Below are 20439 nucleotides of genomic sequence, written 5' to 3'. Positions count from 1 at the left end.
GCAAAATTAGGTACAATAATAGAAATATACATGTACAAATATACATACATATATACATACAGGCCTAACCGTAACAAAATTATTGCTATAATCCTACCTTGAAAGAAACAATGTGTACCCCTCTGACATAGGGTCCAGCATATCTCTTGATGATTTCTTCCTCAAAGAAATCTCAAGTCATGATACCTGAAAAATGAGGCAAGAGTGAATTATTCTGGAACACATAACAGTCAGTGAGTTTTAAGCTCCAATATTTTATGTACCTTTTGCTTTGTAAATAGCCAAACTTACCATCAAAAATCAAATATAGGCCTGGTCCCTGGCGAGAAATTGCCCCCCACACACATGGAGTTTGAGCGGATGCCTGGGACTCGGCTTGCTTGATCTTCTTTTTTTTTGTAGCAATTTTGAGCAATTTGAAATACAATGTAACAATGTGCAGTGTACAGTACAGACCAGCAGTTGATTTATTTAAGCATTATTTTTTTGCATTATTAGGCCTACATTAAAGTATGGTAGCCTACTGTACCTGTTCATTTTCCTGGGATTTCGAGGTCGGCGTAAAACAGGCATCTGATGATAGTGTTTGCGAATAGCACTGTCTGTGACCAAAATCCCCAAGTCTACCAGTATTTTTTAAATGTCTCCAGTAGATATTCCGTTCCTCCTGAATGGCCTAATCTGCTCACTTAAATGAATAGAGATCCTGTTCATGGTGCTACAATATAATCAAAGTGAGGACAATCGACAATCTGCTCTATACTTAGAGCCTATTGTAACCTGAAAGTCACGCCTTTCCTCACACGGACCAAAACTCCACCCTTAACACAGTTACCATTCAAAAATGAGCTGTTAATTTTTGTAAAAATCACATTGCGACCAAAGAGAACAGATGAAATGGGATTCGTTTTCATCAAAACAGCATCTTTCTATGGTGCTACCCATTCCAGGGTTAGGACTGTAACCACCAGAGAACTTGAAAATGAGCCGGAGCTGAGAGGATCACCAAAACTAAAGGTATTTTGGTTTCAGAGCATTTTATATAAAGAAACGAGAAGGTATATAGCCTATCAATGTGTAGGCATACTGTATAATAAACTCGATAATTGTGTACTTAAAAATGTGAATGTGTTTTTGCAGAGCTTACAACCATGCCGACAACCATCCGTGGTGATCAGTGGACAAAGGGCTGGACAATGGGCCCGCACCGAAAAAACACAAGGTTGCCAAGAAAGTGGTTAGTTAAGCTAGATTCTTAAAATGTGTACAGCATTTGTGTGTTGGAATCACTTTTAATTCTTAATTGATCTACTGTTTCTATAATAGGCCATTGCAATCGATGGGGGCTCAGGGCGGTACCATTCTGCTCATCTGATGAAGGTGCTCATGGGTGAGATTCAAACTTTGAAGACCGAGATCGAGTCATTGAAGGCAGACCATCAGAAAGAGAAACATTCTCTGAGGGAAGAGATACGGGCGACAGCTGATGCATTGGTCCAGAGCCAGGCGGTATTGGCGGAGAGTCACTCCTCATTGGCGGAGAGTCAGGTGGAGAATGACACGTTGAAAAGGGCGAGGAAGGAGATGGAGTCACAATCCATGTCAGGCACACCTGTGAGCTCTGGAACTCCACCTCCGACAGGCAGAGTCAACATACGTGGAGGGTTCGTCAGGTCGTCGGTACACCCTGACATTTCCATTTATTTTCTGACAACAGAACTTGACCAACTGCTCACCAGGCACAGCAAGGGCCGCCCGGACCGTTATGCTGTTCTGCTATTCCAAGGATGTGTAACTGAAGAGAGATACCACGAGTGGGCACAGCACACAAACTGAGATGGATCCCGTGGCTTACCAGTGAACCTCCGGGTGTTCATCGTTAATACTGTGTCTCGGAAGTTTCTGTCCATGACTGATGCAACCCGAAAAAGCATTAAAAACATTAAAAAGCATGAAAGGTCAACGAGAAAGTCTGGACATGGCCTGCTCTCCCTTATGTAAGGAATTATGCACTTTCCCATGTTTACTACAGTATGTACCATATGCTACATTTACTTGTCAGACTGCACAGTAGCCCAAAAAACAAATGCAGGTGGCTTATATCTTCAAAATGCTTTAAATGCTTTATTATCCATATGTAAAAGCATATACTGTACATTACTGTATTTCTTCATCAGCATCTTTATGCTTTCGTTAATAAAATAATGACAAAAATACTCTTTCAAAATGTCCATAACAAATGACTTGTTCAAATATGCCATGATATTCTTGAGATATGTGTTGACTGAATATATGCAAGTGATGTTAAATGAAAACAACATCTCCAAAATATCGTTACTTTTTAAACAAAGTGATTATTATTATTATTATTAATGAATTCAGAATTATATATAAGCCCCTTAGGATCTGTGAGAATATCTAAAGGAAAATGCCCCTTAGATATTAATTTAGAGTCCTGCAATCCTGTAAATGTAATTATTGGTGGAGAGTCACGTCTTTGAAAAAAATATTTTCCGATATACTGTAGGCCTACCATCGGCGAAATGAGTCTCACTAGTGTTGAGTAATGTCTAATGCATAATTCTGTAGTAGACATCACAACTATGTTGTGAAGACATCGCAACTATGAAATAACTTTGTACAGCGCCATATTTTCCATTCCATTCTAACAGAAACCCATAGGGTTTTTGGTTTTTCATGGAAGAGAAATACCATAATATTAATCAAATGAATGAAGCAATTACCAGTCAAAAGTTACTACAGTATGTATTGTAAACTGCACAGTAGCCTAATAAACAAATGAACAAATTTCGTTAATAAACTAATGATAAAAAATACTCTTTCAAAATGCAGATGTTGATTTAGTTATGGATAATTAATACATATCACTGATTTACAGAAATATTGGAACAAAGCCTATATTTTCACATTTTTTTTCATGGAATAGGAACACCATAATATTATTCAAATGATTAAGCAAGTACCAGTCAAAAGTTTGGGCACACCTACTCATTCCAGGATTTTAACTAAGGGATTCTTTAGCTAAATAGCCCAGCACTGTACTGCCTACTGTCACATTGTACAGCACCATATTTTCCTTTCCATTCTAACAGAAACCCAAAGAGTTTTTCATTTTTCATGGAATAGAAACACCATAATATTAATCAAATTAATTAAGCATGTACAAGTCAAAAGTTTGGACACACCTACTCATTCCAGGATTATTATTATTATTTTCTTTACTATTTTCTACATTGTAGAATAATAGTGAAGATATCACAACTATGAAATAACGCATGCCCTGTATTCTGTAGTACAGACACGGCTTGCTCTCCATTATGTAAGGAATTAGGCACTCTCCCATGTTTGCTACAGTATTTATTGTAGACTGCACAGTAGCCTAATAAAAAATTAACACATTTCTTAAATAAAATCATGATAAAAAAATACTCTTTCAATAATGTATTACTATGGGAATAAATATCACTGATTTACAGAGATATTGGAACAAAGTTGTCTAATGAAGGCAAACAATTTAGAATCCTCCGATCCTGCACCCTACTCCCGACGTCACGTTGTACAGCGCCATAGAAACCGTGAGGGTTTCATTTTTCCTTTTTCTCTGAATAGAAACACCACCATATTAATGAAATTAATTAAGCCACAAGGTTTTAAATTCTCTGGTAATGCCAATACGGAATACTATCAAATGCTTCTCAAAGATAACCTCTGGTGGTCAAACTAGCAATAACTTGCAGTAACAGATAAAATGTCTGAGAATTAAACGACGTGCCACAGAATGCCGAGGCAGCACGCAAGGTGTGCTGCAGTATGACGCAACTTTTAAAGGAGGAACCACTGTATGTATCTGGATTCGGCCGTAAAAGGAGCTTCCAAATAAGTAAGGCCTGGCCGTTGGTTTGTTTGTTTTTGCCCTACGTTTTACCACACACAGCAGCACATGCATACACAACCCACCGGTTGTCAATATTTGTTAGATGCTGTTTATTGTGATTTATTGTGTGGGGTCTTTTTAATTATTGTGTGGAGTCTTTTTAATTTGGTTGTAAACTGAGTACGCAGAATGATGAAAATGTTTGAAATGTTTCTAAATGGTTTCTGAAGTACAGGAAAAGAAAGGGGAAAGAAAATGCTAAATGGTGTTGAATGACCTTGTCTTGACCTGACTTTCTGGTGAGGCCTAATCAACCTCACTAGAAATGATAGAGACATTGGATGATATTTAAGTATAATATGAAAAAGTGTATTGTTGTTCTTGTTTTGGTTGTTAATTGTTCTTGTCTTTTAAATAGCATCCAGTCGAAGTTATCAACTGCCTTTTCTCTCATGCCTTTTCTCTCAGGAGTGGTACCCGAGTCCACGTGGAATGAGCATGGAGAGAGATCCCATCCAAACTTCTCTCCTACTGCTGGTGTACTGGTAGGAAAATGGACAAGACATCAGGTGAGAGACATTATCAAGGGCCATCCACTTTGAGCATGTGCCATTGGGAGGACGAACTGAAACACTCTCTGAAGCAAAACATGAAGAAACACAAGAAAAAGAGTGCCGAGAAGTAGGGGGTGGTCAACTGTGCCTGTAAATTTATTTAGGGTTGCCCTAAACTGTTTATTTGGGGTATCATGTTGATTTTGGAGGTCTACACACTGGGAAGCTTATTGTAAATTAGATTAAAATGCAATGAGATACAGATCTGTCATTAACATGCCACGCGCAACACTAAAACAGGGACAAACTGGGGCCGTAATGAAAAAAGTTAATACTTGGTAACATATGGTCATTCTAACCGTGTCGATGTGTGCTAAGTTGAGGGTCTTGAATTTGAGTGATAGACTCAACGTGGAGCACTGAAGACTGCCATTCCAAATGTGGGTTGTATAACATTGATAGGAGGGGTTTTGTTTTACCATATCATCAGATGTGTAATATTAAAGCGTATCAATACATACGGCTTTCTGGCTGATACAGTACAATTGACTTGAGCATGTTTTAGTATGTTTATAACTATATAACTATCCCCAAAGCCAACACTTCCTTTGGCCACCTTTCCTTCCAGTTCTCTGCTGCCAATGACTGGAACGAATTGCAAAAATATCTCCCTCTCTCTCTAACCTTAAGCATCAGCTGTCAGAGCACGTTACCGATCACTGTACCTGTACACAGCCAATCTGTAAATAGCACACCCAACTACCTCATCCCTATATTATTACTTACCCTCTTGCTCTTTTGCACCCCAGTATCTCTACTTGCACATCATCATCTGCACATATATCACTCCAGTATTAATTCTAAATTGTAATTATTTTCACCTCTATGGCCTTTTTATTGCCTACCTCCCTACTCTTCTACATTTGCACACACTGTACATAGATCCTTTTATTTTCCATTTATTTTGTGTTATTGACTGTATGTTTGTTTATGTGTAACTCTGTGTTGTTGTTTTTGTCGCACTGCTATGCTTTATCTTGGCCAGGTCGCAGTTGTAAATGAGAACTTGTTCTACTGGCCTACCTGGTTCAATAAAGGTAAATAAATACATTTAAATAAATATAAGTCGACTAGCAGTAGTGAATGATGTGTTATGGGTTAGATGGATTTCGTTATTTAACTAGGCAAGTCAGTTAAGAACAAATTCTTATTTACAATGACGGAATGATATATGTGCAAATGTATTTGAAACAGGAGGCCACCTCACCGGAAGGGAAGTTCGCTGTAGTATTAGAATCACATCTCATCACATCTCCCGCCAAATTATAGGTGACCATTGCTGTACATTGATACCCCAGGGTGAGAGTAACTTGACTATTGTAGTGGAACATCTGAAAAAGCTCAGCGGTGATCTCGCAAACGAACACCAACAAGAGAACGATTGGAATCCGTTTGGGGTTCAGTCGTTATTTGGTTTTATGAACGCTACAATATTTCATTGGTTCATTTATGGCTTAGTTATCTTTTTAGCAATTATGCTTATTATAACTTGTGTTTGGTGATGAAGTATGTACTGATGTTTAATTCATATGTCCTTGCCCCCTTCTGAGAATTAATTGCACTATGTGAAGGTTTGAAACTCAATGACAACAGAGGTCATTTACGATTGTAATGTAAGACAGTCTTCATTTTCCCCTCTTTCCCCTCATGCTTGTTTGATGAAAATGCTTGTAAGGTAATTTCCTACTAGGTTGAGACTTAGTCTCAAAAGGGTGGATATGTGGAGGAAATTAATTAATTACATACTATGCTGTTTAGACATACTATGCTGCTTTTTACTTAATTAATTGTCCATTGTTATATGCTAATATTTTTTAGTGATACAAACTTATCTTGTGTGACTTAATCATAAATCTAAGCGTGGAGATTTATGAGCCGTTTGGGTGCGACTGCAGGATGTGACCTCTTATGTTTACAATCGGCAGGAATTGAGCTATGTGTGAATTACAGGGAGGAAGAGAGAATGGTGGAGATAATGGCTATCTTGATCTGCACAGATGAGCTAAATTACTTTACAACTCTGTTCCCTGGCCCTATTTCTGCACATCTGCTAACTGTCACACAGATAAGAGGATGTACTTTCTATAAAAGGAGAGAGACAACTCTGTTCATTGGGCATTTCAACTCTGAACTATTTGAGTGATTGTTGATTGCTCCATTTTTGCAAATCTTATAATTATGTTGCTGTTTGAAGAAATCTACAGTCTCTTCTTTTTGTTAGAATTGTTAGAAGTGGTCAGATGAAGCAGATGCCAAACTACATGACTGTTTTGCTAGCACAGACTGAAATATGTTCCGGGATTCTTCCGATGGCATTGAGGAGTACACCACATCAGTCACTGGCTTTATCAATAAGTGCATCAAGGACATCGTCCCCACAGTGACTGTATGTACATACCCCAACCAGAAACCATTGATTACAGGCAACATCCGCACTGAGCTAAAGGGTAGAACTGTCGCTTCAAGGAGCGGGACTCTAACCGGGATGCTTATAAGAAATCCTGCTATGCCCTCCGACGAACCATAAAACAGGCAAAGAGTCAATACAGGACAAAGATCGAATCATACTACACCAGCTCCGACGCTCGTTGGATGTGGCAGTGCTTGCAAACTATTACAGACTACAAAGGGATGCACAACCGCGAGCTGCCCAGTGACACAAGCCTACCAGACGAGCTAAATAACTTCTATGCTCACTTCGAGGCAAGTTATACTGAAACATGCATGAGAGCATCAGCTTTTCCAGACGACTGTGTGATCACACTCTCTGTAGCCGATGTAAGACCTTTAAAAAGGTCAAGATTCACAAGGCCGCTGGGCCAGACAGATTACCAGAATGTGTACTCTGAGCATGCGCTGACCAACTGGCAAGTGTCTTCACTGACATTTTCTCCCTGTCTGAGTCTGTAATACCAACATGTTTCAAGCGGACCAACATAGTCCCTGTGCCCAAGAACACTAAGGAAACCTGCCTAAATGACTACTGACCCATAGCACTCACGTCTGTAGCCATGAAATGCTTTGAAAGGCTGGTCATGGCTCACATCAACACCATTATCCAAGAAACACTAGACCCACTTCAATTCGCATAACGCACCAACAGATCCACAGATGATGCCATCTCTATTGCACTCCACACTGACCTTTCCCACCTGGACAAAAATGAACACCTATGTGGAATGTTATTTATTGACTACAGCTCAGCGTTCAACAGTATAGTGCCCTCAGGTCATCACTAAGCTAAGGACCCTGGGACTAAACACCTCCCTCTGCAACTGGATCCTGGACTTCCTGATGGGCCGCTCCCAGGTGGTTAAGGTTATTATTATTATATTATTATTATTATTATTATATATTATAGGTAACAACACATCCACCATGCTGATCCTCAACACGGGGGTCCCTGCGGTGCGTGCTCACTCCCCTCCTGTACTCCCTGTTCAAGCATGACAGCATGGCCAGGCACGACTCCAAAACCATCATTAAGTTTGCTGATGGTAGGCCTGATCACCGACAACAATGAGACAGCCTATAGGGAGGAGGTCAGAGACCTGACCGTGTTGAGCAAGAACAACAGCCTCTCCCTCAACATGATCAAGACAAAGGAGATGATTGTGGAATAGAGGAAAAGAAGGACTGAGCATGCCCCCATTCTCATCGACAGGGCTGTAGTGGAGCAGGTTGAGAGCTTCAAGTTCCTTGGCGTCCACATCACCAACAAACTAACATGGTCCTAGCACACCATGACAGTCGTGAAGAGGGCATGACAAAACCTATCCCCCTCAGGAGACTGACAAGATTTGGCAAAGGTCCTCAGATCCTCAAAAGGTTTTTAGAGCTGCACCATCGAGCGATTGGTTGCATTACTGCCTGGTACTGCAAAACCCTTACGCACCACTGCACTTGTATACCAGGGTTGGCTGGCCTTCTCTAGTCACTTGCAGGCTCAGTCACTGGCATACTTTTAGTTAAAAGCCATTTTAGGGTTTACTAGCTTTTTATTTGGCCATTTTTATTGTTCAGAAATGTGGTGGGTACTCTCTTCGTTCGCTGGACTTTATCCTGCTAACTGTTCCAAATATCCGAACTGAATTTGGTAAAAGGCTTTTATGTATTCTGCGACATCGTCTTGGAAAGCCTTACAAAATACTTTTAAACTGGAAGAACTTGTCCCAATTGATATTTTTAAATCACTGATGAATGATTTTGAGACTGATCCCCTGACCTGTCAATGTTTTTAATTTGCTGTTTTTGATTTTGTTATTCTCTTGTGAATTCTATGGTTTTTACTAGATTACTTGTAGTTTTTCATGTTGTTTGTCTGTCATTTTTGTAATGATTTGGTGCTGCCTATCTTGGCCAGGACGCTCTCGAAAAAGAGATTTTGAATCGTAACCCTTCCTGGTTAAATAAAGGTTAAATAAAATAAATAAAAATATGGCAACCACAAGGCACTACAGAGAGTAGTGCGTACTGCTCAGTACATCACGAGGCCAAGCTTCCAGCCATCCTGGACCTCTATACCAGGCGGTGTCAGAGGAAGGCTCTAAAAATGTTAAAAGACTCCAGCCACCCTAGTCATAGACTGTTCTCTCAGCTACCGCATGGCAAGCGGTACAGTAGCGCCAAGTGTAGGCCCAAGAGGCTTCTAAACAGCTTCTACCCCCAAGCCATAAGACTCCTGAACAGCTAATTAAATGGCTACCCAGACTTTTGCATTGTCCCTCCCTACACTGCTGCTACTCACTGTTATTATCTATGCATAGCCACTTTAATAACTCTACCTACACGTACATAATTACCTTGACACTGGTGCCCCCGCACATTGACACATTGACTCTGTACCAGTACCCCCTCCCTTGTATATAGCCCTGCTATTGTTATTTACTGCTGCTCTTTAATGGTTTGTTATTCTTATCTCTTACTTTTTTAAAGGTATTTTCTGGAAACTGCGTTGGTGGTTAGGGGCTTGTAAGTAAGCATTTCACTGTTGTATTCGCCGCATGTGACAAATAACATTTGATTTGATATCTGCACAAAATTGAAAGCTCTCTCTGTCAGATCTCCTGCTCACAGACACACATGGGCTCAGGAATTTGCAACCATTTTCCTTTTTCACTCACTTTACTCCACAAAAACAAACACCCTACCTTCCGTCAAACAGTGGTGGAAAAAGTACCCAACTGTCATACTTGAGTAAAAGTACCTTATTAGAAAGTTACTCAAGTAAAAGTGATTCACCCAGTAAAATACTACTTGACTAAAAGCTTGAACATATTTGGTTCTAAATATACTTAAGTATCAAAAGTAAAAGTATAAATAATTTCAAATTCCTTATAATAAGCAAAGCAAACGGCACCATTTTCTTGTTTTTAAAATGTACGAATAGTCAGTGTTACACTCCATCACAAATGATGCATTTGTATTTTGTGAGTCTGCTAGATCAGAGGCAGTAGTGATGACCACGTGTTCTCTTTATAAATGCATGAATGGGACCATTTTCCTGCCATGCTAAGCATTCACCATGCAACGAGTACTTTTGGGAGTCGGTAAAAATGTATGGAGTAAAACTTTTTCTTTAGGAATGTTGTGAAGTAAAAGTAGTTAAAAATAGAAATAATAAAGTACAGATACCCCAAAACACTACTTAAGTAGTACTTTAAAGTATTTTTACTTCAGTACTTTACACCACTGCCATCACAATAAACTCGCAAAGCACCCTTTACTGGCTCAAACAGCCGGACGATCAGCCTGCTTACAACCCTTAGTAAACGTTTGGAAAAAAATTGTGTTTGACCAAATACAATGCTATTTTATAGTAAACAAATGAACAACTGACTTTCACCATGCTTACAGGGGTGGGCACTCAATACGTGCAGCACTAAAATAAATTTATACTAAGAAGCTAGTGGGAGCTGTTTTGTCAGAGTTCAGTGCAGCTTTTGACATTATCAATCATAATCTGCTGCTGAAAAAACATGTGTTATGTCTTTACATCCGCTGCTACATCGTGGATCGAGAGTTACCTGTCTAACAGAACACAGAGGCTGTTCTTTAATGGAAGCCTCTCCAACATAATCGGGCAGAGTTGGACTTCCCCAGGGCAGTTGTCTAGGCCCCTTACTGACACTGGCACTGAGTAAAGCTAATATACTGTATGTGTGCCGATGACTCAACATTATACACGTCAGCTACCACAGCAAGCGAAATCACTGCAACACTTAACAAAGAGCTGCAGTCAGTTTTAGAATGGCTGGCAAGTAATAAGTGAGTACTAAATAAAAACTAAAAGGATTGTATTTGGGACTAACCGTTCACTAAATCTCAACTTAATCTTGTAATGAATACTGTGGAAATAGAGCAAGTTGAGGAGACTAAGCTGTTTGGTGTAACCCTGGAATATAAACAGTTACGGTCAACACATATTGATTCAATGGTAGCTAAGGTGGGCAGAGTTCTGCTCTGCTTTCTTGACAAACCAAGTCCTACATGCTCTAGTTTTGTCGCACCTGGACTACAGCCCAGTCATATGGTTGAGTGCCACAAAGATGGACAGTTGGCCCAGAACTGAGTAGCATGTCTGGTCCTTAAATGTACACAGAAAGCTAACATCAATGACATGAATGTCAATCTCTCCTGGCTCAAAGTAGAGGAGAGAGTGACTGCATCACTACTTGTCTTTGTGAGAGGGATTGACATGTTGAAATTACCGAGCTGTCTGTTCAAATGACTAGCACACAGCTCAGACACCCATGCATAACCCACAAGACATGCCACCAGCAGTCTCTTCACAGTTCTCAAGTCCAGAACAGACTCTGGGAAAAGCACAGAACTACACAGAGCCATGACTACATGGAACTCTATTACACATCAAGGAACTCATGCAAGCAAGTCAATACTTTGTAGAACCACCTTTTGCAGCAATTACAGCTGCAAGTCTCTTGGGGTATGTCTCTATAAGCTTGGCACATTTGCCACTGGGATTTTTGCCCATTCTTCAAGGCAAAAATGTTTCAGCTCCTTCAAGTTAGATGGGTTCTGCTGATGCACAGCAATCTTTACGTCACACCACAGATTTCCAATTCGATTGAGATCTTGGTTTTGACTAGGCCATTCCAAGACATTTAAATGTTTCCCCTCAAACCACTCGAGTGTTGCTTTAGCAGTATGCTTAGGTTCACTGTCCTGCTGGAAGGTGAACCTCTGTCCCAGTCTCAAATCTCTGGAAGACTGAAACAGGTTTCCCTCAAGAATGTCCCTGTATTTAGCATCATCCATCATCCTACAATTCTGACCAGTTTTCCAGTCCCTGCTGATGAAAAACACCCCCACAGCATGATGCTTCCACCACCATGGTGTTCTCTGGGCGATGAGAGGTGTTGGGTTTGCGCCAGACATAGTGTTTTCCTTGATGGCCAAATAGCTACATTTTTGTTTCATCTGACCAGAGTACCTTCTTCCATATGTTTGGGTAGTCTCCCATACGCCTTTTGGCCAACCACAAACGTGTTTGCATATTTTTTTTTTAAGCAATGTTTTTTTTCTGGCCACTCTTCCATAAAGCCCAGCTCTGTGGAGTGTATGGCTTAAAGTGGCCCTATGGACAGATACTCCAATCTCTGCTGTGGAGATTTGCAGCTCCTTCAGAGTTATCTTTGGTCTCTTTGTTGGCCTTCTGATTAATGCCCTCCATGCCTGGTCTGTGAGTTTTGTTGGCCGGCCCTCTCTTGGCAGGTTTGTTGTGGTGCCATATTCTTTCCATTTTTTAATAATGGATTTAATGGTGCTCAGTGGGATGTTCAAAGTTTCTGATATTTTTTTATAACCCAACCCTGTTCTGTATTTCTCCACAACTTTGTCCCTGACCTGTTTGGAGAGCTCCCTGGTCTTCATGCTGCAGCTTGCCTGGTGGTTCCCCTTGCTTAGTGGTATTGCAGACTCTGAGGCCTATCAGAACAGGTGTATATATACTGAGATCATGTGACAGATAATGTGACACTTAGATTGACACAGGTGGACTTTGTTTAACTAATTATGTGACTTCTGAAGGTAATTGGTTGCATCAGATCTTATTTAGGGGCTTCATAGCAAAGGAGGTGAATACATATGGACGCACCACTTTTCCGTATTTTTTTAAATTTCACAACACCAATTTGGATTATTTTGTGTATGTCCATTACATTAAATCCAAATAAAATCTATTTAAATTACAGGTTGTAATGCAACAAAATAGGAAAATCGCAAAGGGGATGAATACTTATGCAAGGCACTGTACATTTTAATAATAATAATAATAATAATGGTGGTATTGTACATTCTTTTGCTGTGGTAGTAGCTAATGGGGATCCTTAATAAATACAAAAAGTCAACAACAAACCAAAAGCATGGATTGCTGTCATTCTTTGTCCATAAAATGCTTACAGGGTAAGGAAATCAATATGTAATTTTGTAGTTTTGGTGAACTATCCCTTTAATATCGAGAGGGATGGGATTCTTTCAAACAAAGCACCTGGAACAGCACCATCTAATGGTCAAAACCTGGAAATATCAATATGTAGGATGGGACAAAATCCTAACAACTTCAAATCAAATCATATTGTATTTGTCACATGTGGTAGCTGAGTGAAATGCTTAATGATTAATGTCTCTGAACAAGAAAAAACAACACCAAATTCACTTGAAATACACTTCATAGGATGATATTCTGAGCCGCAGCTCCATTCTACTTGTCAGACAGAGAACTGATACTATATACATGTTGCGGTGGGATTGGCGTTTGGTATGTGGGGTCAGCGTGTTTCTTTTGACCATTTCTTTTGATCCCTCATGTCTAACACATTGTCAGAAAAATGTTTGGTCCAAATCGGATGTTAGGTACTATATTTATTGAATATTACATGAATCCTATTAATTAAAATGGACACTTTTGGTGCAATCAATTAGCTTAATTTATAAGAGATCAAATTGGTTTTTTAACAAAATATTAAAGCTAACAACAGAAACAATTTCAGAACAATTCGAAATGGTGGGTGTTGAAATCCTCTTTCTTGTGCTTTTTGAGGTGGAATGACCCCATAATAATGGGTTAGGGCATTTGTTTCTGCTTCATTTCCAGCTGTACATTTACATACCATGGCTGTGACTTTGTGAGGCTCTCAGCTCTGCTGTGAGAGATTGTCTTGGTTTCTAGCTCACATAGGGCATTCCTCCTCTTGACATATCACTTGCTTTCATACTTCATACAGCATTTCAATTAACATAATATACATTCTTGATTTCATTTGGAACATGGAACCAACCAACCATTCCAATATGGAATCATCTGCCTTTCCTGAAATGGTTTTTCTTCACACACACTTTCTTCAGAAATGTAGGTATTTTTTACCTCCATGTCACACATTATTCATTGCTCAATGAGCAGATGTCTATTTACATAAGCCTGGTGTCGGCAGCACAGAACATTTACACACACTATATAAGCTCATTTCATTTTAAGACATTGGAGGTGTGACTAAGTTTGTAGATGTGGATTTTCAGAACAGTCTTACAGTAATAACTGAACAATTTGTGTGTTTGAGGAATAAAGAAGATATGACATTACAATGTTGGTTTAGTGATAAGGGAACTGATGCTGGCAGACTCAGCTATAGATAATGTAGTATAGGAGAGGAAGTAGTCAGCATAGCGTATAGGGTCTAGCTGAGGTGAAGGCGAGTGATGTTTGTTGATTTGAGTTATTTGGTGGCAACCCAGACGTGTTAGTCAGGGTGTACTCTGCTCTACTCTTGTGACGTCTGACTGACTCATTAACATTCTCTGCAAGGTTTTCTCTCACACATCCTCTCCCTCCTAAACGCACATGCACAGGCAAAGATTTTCCGCTTGCAGGCAGACACGAATATGTTTCAGGATGACAGGCTGAGTGACATGCTTTTGCATGGGCTTTGCATATGCGCTTTGTAGTATTTTGTTGTGGTACTAGAAAGAAAAATGCCTGGAACGTAAAATAACGTTATTAACAGGCTACCATGCTTTTAAAATAATGGTTCTGTTCCGGAACAGTATGGATCACTTTCGTTCCAGGTTCCATTTCTGTTCCTTGAAAAATGTAGTTATATTCCAGTTCCAACCCCTGCTACTAATGCATGCATCCTTCCTTCATTAGAATGCTGGTGTGTCCACAGAACATAAAGATGCTAATGATTTATTTATGATGTAATCCTAAAGGGCCCTGTGCTTCACATTGAAGATCTCACTGCAGCAGTCATCTAAACTTGGCCATAATGAGAATGGACAAAAGCACCCACAAGAATAACACATATGCCAGATATTGTCATGATGACATATATGCTACAATCCCTCAGAAATTGGATTCCTTTACAAACACAATGGGCTGTGTTGACAATTAATGGCAATTTTCCCATGTTTATGAAGACTGCATTCATGGTAAACACTGTATTTATTTGTACATTTCTAGTGTGCAATCTATAATGCTTAAGCGTGTGTTGTGCAACCGTTTTGCTAAATTGAAATGCAATCAATTCATGTCAAATCAAAACAAATCAAAGTGTATTTGTCACATGCACCGAATACAACAGGTGTATGTATACCTTACAGTGAAATATTTACTTACAAGCCCTTAACCAACAATGCAGCTTTATGAAAAAAAACAAGTGTTAAGTAAAAAATAGATAAGTAAAACATTTAAAATAACACTAACAAATAATTAAAGAGCAAAAAATAACAGTAACAAATAATGAAAGAACAGTTCAAGGCCAGTGGCAGATCATTCAGAGAAATATTTTTATGAAGTCTCTCTGGAGGTTGAGTTTAGATCAGTCTCAGTATGCACTCTCTCTCGTCCTCTCCCTTTCTGACATCTGTATTGGCTCTAATCCAATCTTTTTTCAGTAAATGCCTATTCCAAAACTTCCAGAGTCAATTGAAGTGCTTTGTGGGTGCTTTTGTGTGTGCTCTTGTGTACAAAAGACACTGATTGTTCACAAATGTGTTTGAGCGTAATAGTGTTCTAATTCTCTGAAGGTGATAACAGCCCCAGTCAGAGAGAGAATACAGAGCTGCCTGAGAATGAACTGCTTTTCCCCCCAGTAACTGTTAACGCAGCGTCTGCCTTTTAGCAGCAACAATTACATGTACTTTTTTAAAAGCACTGCACTTGTCAAATGAACATTAAAAGATTAAAAACTCCCCACTGGGCACACACTGTTTGAATCAACGTTGTTTCAACTTCATTTGTAGAAGTATTTTGACGTGTAATCAACGTGGAAAAAGACATAAAACCACTACTGTTATCACCTCATTTCAACCACTTATGTAAACATTGAAATTAGGGAAATAGTTCAACATAAATACATTAACTTAACCTGACAAATAGGTTTTTACATCAATCTAATTCCAACTTAAGAACTATGCATATTTAAAATTGCGTCGATTTTGTTTGAATTTCATATTTTATTAGACGTGTTTTATTTGACCTTGTTTCAATGTTGATAGTAAAACAGGGAGATCGTTCAAGATTGATGTCGAAATTGGACGTTTATCCATGTCCTGAGGACGTCGTTAAATGCCTTCAAAACTGTCCACTAGAGGCAACAGTGAGTGAGTGCTATTACCATCGAGTAGGCTTGTCTTTTGCTAGGGCGTAATCCCATGACTCTGGATCAGAAGGTTGTGCATTTGATCCCAGTTGTGGACACAGTTTTTATTTTTGGGGATTTAACCCTATCCCAAAACTTAACCCTTACCGTAACCATTCAGAATGAGTGCCTAATCTTAACCCTTAACTGAAACATTTGACTTGAATGGAACAATATAGAGCAGCAGGTGCAACAAAAACATTAATTTAGCAGTGAGACTCTGAGAGCTTGTTGAGTAAAATAGAATGTTTGAATCAACCTATATAAAGAGGTACAATATTATTGAAATAAAATGTGAAACCACAGTCCAATGATTCATTGACTCCAACTTGGTATTTGAGGGGTAATGGACTTCAGTAAGAAACAGTCTACCATCCAGATGCCCACCTCTGTGTACTCTACTTAGCTTTTGAAACAAGCTATGTTTGATTCAGCTGAGGTATCATGTCAACACATTTAGACATCGATCTGTTTCCATATTCATTTGTGTAGACTACCTAAATTATATAAAAAAGTTGAAATGAACTCTAACTTTTGTTACACAAGCTCAAATCAAATCACATTTTATTAGTCACATGCACCGAATACAACAGGTGTAGTAGACCTTACAGTGAAATGCTTACTTACAAGCCCTAACCAACATTGCAGTTTAAAAAAATACAGATAAGAATAAGAAATATAAGTAAAGTAATTTTAGACCAGCAGTAAAATAACAATAACAAGACTATATACAGGGGGGTACCAGTACGGAGTCAATGTGTGGGGGCACCGGTTTAGTTGAGGTAATATGTAAATATATGTACAAGCTGTATGTGAAAGTACATTTAGAGTGAGGTTGGGTTTATGTTGTCTATATTGACATCTGATTTGCCCAAAGTACACCATCATTTCAACGTGATGCTAGGTATACTATCATTCATCCATTGTTGATTGGATCTTTGGAAGTTTAGAAGTAGTTACCATTAGCTCTATAAATAGGATGCCAAAATTCATGAATTAATAATAAACTTTTACCTTTGGATATTGTCTTTTATGTATGTTGTTCATAATATACAGTATATATATACTATCCTAGCAGAAGATACATCCCGTTCAAATGTTGATATTTGGTTCAAAATCCAATATCCAGTTTGTCTACACATTAGTGATTGATGGATTCACATCTCCATCTCAACCACAAATCAAAGTTAAAGAGTAGCACTAAATCAAATCAAACGTTAAATGCACTTCAAATAAAGTTTGATTTGATTTAGTAATATTCTTCAACTTACATTTTTGGTTGAGATGGAGAAGTGAATCCAAAATATTAATAACTGGTAGATTACATTTTAAATCAACCAACCAACCTTCATATACAAGACGATATCCATAGGTAAAAATTGATTTGGCATCCTATATACAGGGCTAATGGCAACTACTTCTAAACTTTCAAAGATCCAGTCAACCATTGATACATTATAGTATACCTAGCTACACGTTGAAATGATGGTGTCCTTTGCTGGTCAAATCACATGTCAATGTAGCCTACATAAATACAACCTCACACTGAATTTACTTTCACATAGACTACAGGGCCGAAGTAGACCCCTTTCCTGCAGTCAAATGACCAAATTGCCCTCAAGTGGCCTCATGGGTGTAATGTTATTCATATTTTTTTATAATTTGATCATTAATAAACTTTATTTAAAAAAGCAGCCAAAAGATGGTGTTTCTATGTCAAAGGGTTTTGTTATATTTCAGTCTTCTGTGATGTATATGAAGTGTAATTTTGGATTGCAAACTCAAAATGTAATACATTTCAACTCTATATCTGACATGGTACAGGTGTCTTGTTTTTTAAAGACCATAACCATGTGTGTGAGGTGTATATTTTTGTTTCAAAGTAGATTTGTTTAAGTCTACCAAGAAACACTCTGTGTGACCCTGATTTAGCCCACTGGAGGAAAGGGTTCATTCAGAGGCTTACAGGGGCTGGGCCCAAACCCATAGGGGACCCAGAGTCAGAGAATGTTTTAGTTTTTTAAAGTATTTTTTTTTTTTACTGCATCAGCCAACCACGGGAGCCCGCTCTCAATGTTCAAAATACACCAGAAAGCATCATTTTTATCAATAGCTTCTAAAAAAATAGCTGTGGATTAGTGGCGATTAGTTGCTCCCGAGTGGAGCAGAGGTCTAACGCACAGCATCTCAGTGCTAGAGGCATCACTACAGACCCTGGTTTGATTCCAAGCTGTATCACAACCGGCTGTGATTGGAGGTCCCATAGGGCGGTGCACAATTGGCCCAGCGTTGTTAGGGTTTGGCCGAGTTAGGCCATCTATGTAAATAACAATTTGTTCTCAACTGACTTGCCTAGTTAAGTAAAGGTTAAAAATAAATAAATGAGGTTTTATCCTACAGGTAACTGTCAAAATAAAGGAAACACCAACATAAAGTGTCTTAATAGGATGTTAGGCCACCACAAGCCGCCAGAACAGCTTCAACGCTCCAATGAGTGGACCTAAACCATGCCAGGAAAATGCACAGAAAGTAGGACATCATATTAACCGGGAAAGCTTAATCCTGACACTTTTATTTCCTTGTCTGACAAGAGAAAATCTAAACTATTGTTACTAAGCCCTTTTAGAGAAACTACATGATCAAAATAACAAACTTCATTGGTATGACATCATAGAGGGGGGCAGAGCAAGCTTCAAACAGCAAGCTCACGTAGCGAAGCACATGGTAATATCAGTGGCATAACTTTTTCTGTTTTGATGTTGAAGTTATAAAACTGTCATAAATAATGCACTGTGCCAAATTGTCATGCAATTGTGAATACTGTGTACTGGGGCCTCAAGATATATAAAAAGTTGCCAATATTATCTAAACCTTTGGTAATTCAGTCATTTTTTTAGTTGTCCAGCTTTACCAACTATAGCTAGCTAAAGTAGGACAGCATGGAGTAGCTAAAGTGGGACAGTCTTATAGGCTTTTCCAATGTCATAAAGACATCAAGTTTACATTAGGGACCCCTTACACATATTTAAACTGTAAATGTAAATATTATCCACAAAACATAAAGTGTCCCATTTAATTATACACATATCCGTTATGCAAGCTAACAACTAGCATAGATAACAAGCTAGCTTGCTTGCTAATTAGCTAACAAGAGTAGCCAAGTTGGCTGCGTTGTTCTTTGCATGTGAATGCCTGTTGTCTTGGGGGAACATTGTGATCAACAAAGCCACAGGGCTCCTTGATGAGGTGGTTATAGTGCATCTGTACAAATGAATGGATGATGTGTGGTACTTTTGATTATCTAGTTATATCGACCAAATAACTTTTGTTATGTTGTGATTATGAGATAAATAAGTTGAGATATCGACATAAGGAGGGAATTTTTGTATTTATTCATATGTCCTCTCTGGACTTCCGTACTAATCTGTCTGTAGAGCCAATATATATATATATATATTTTCTCCCAATTTGCGAACAGCAGCACTGTTTTTCAAAGTAGCTAATATAGGCTATTGCCACGACGAACGCATCGGCCATCACCGGTGAGTAGCCTATGGCTTCATCTTCATCTGTGTGCCACTGGACATTTTATTTAGTAGCCTACTTTAGTCAATACACTGTATATATTGTAAATGAAATACAGGATTACAAATATTTTTACGTTTCCATATGGAATTCTCAATGCAATTTCAACGTATACATAGTTCTGATGAATATGTTAAAACTAAATTGATGTATCAACCTGTTAGTTAGGCTAAGTCAATGTATTGTAGTTGAAGTTTTATCCTAATTCCAATGTCTACAACACTGGTTTAAATGAGATGAATACAGTACTGGTTTACTTTTTTTTTTTTTTTTAATCCATTGTATTTTCCACATTGAAACAATATTGATTCAACCGGTGTGTGCCCAGTGGGTCCCCTCATAGAGATATCACATCCAACCCCAGAGAGGGACTGTTTAACTCCATGATATCTAGCTGTGTCAGCTCAAAATGCAAATTGATGCCTTGTGCAATTTCTATGTCTACAGGTCTCTGTGAAGGAGGTTAAATATAAACCTCTTACCTAACGAACATTTACTCTTTAGCTCTTTATATTTGTCAGTTGCTGACGACTCTCACTCCTCCTGTACCTTCTTCTTTAGGATTACCAAGAGATGAGCCCAGCCATTTTATTTCTTCTCCCGAAGATGTCTTCAAAGATGTTCCAGTTAACGTGCCTTTCAAACCTGTTTAAGGTATGTCTTACAACCTTACAGGGATAAGACTCTC

Source organism: Oncorhynchus keta, chromosome 26 (genome assembly GCF_023373465.1).
Source record: "Oncorhynchus keta strain PuntledgeMale-10-30-2019 chromosome 26, Oket_V2, whole genome shotgun sequence".
In the NCBI taxonomy this organism is placed as follows: Eukaryota; Metazoa; Chordata; class Actinopteri; order Salmoniformes; family Salmonidae; genus Oncorhynchus; species Oncorhynchus keta.
This window is presented reverse-complemented; position numbering follows the sequence as displayed.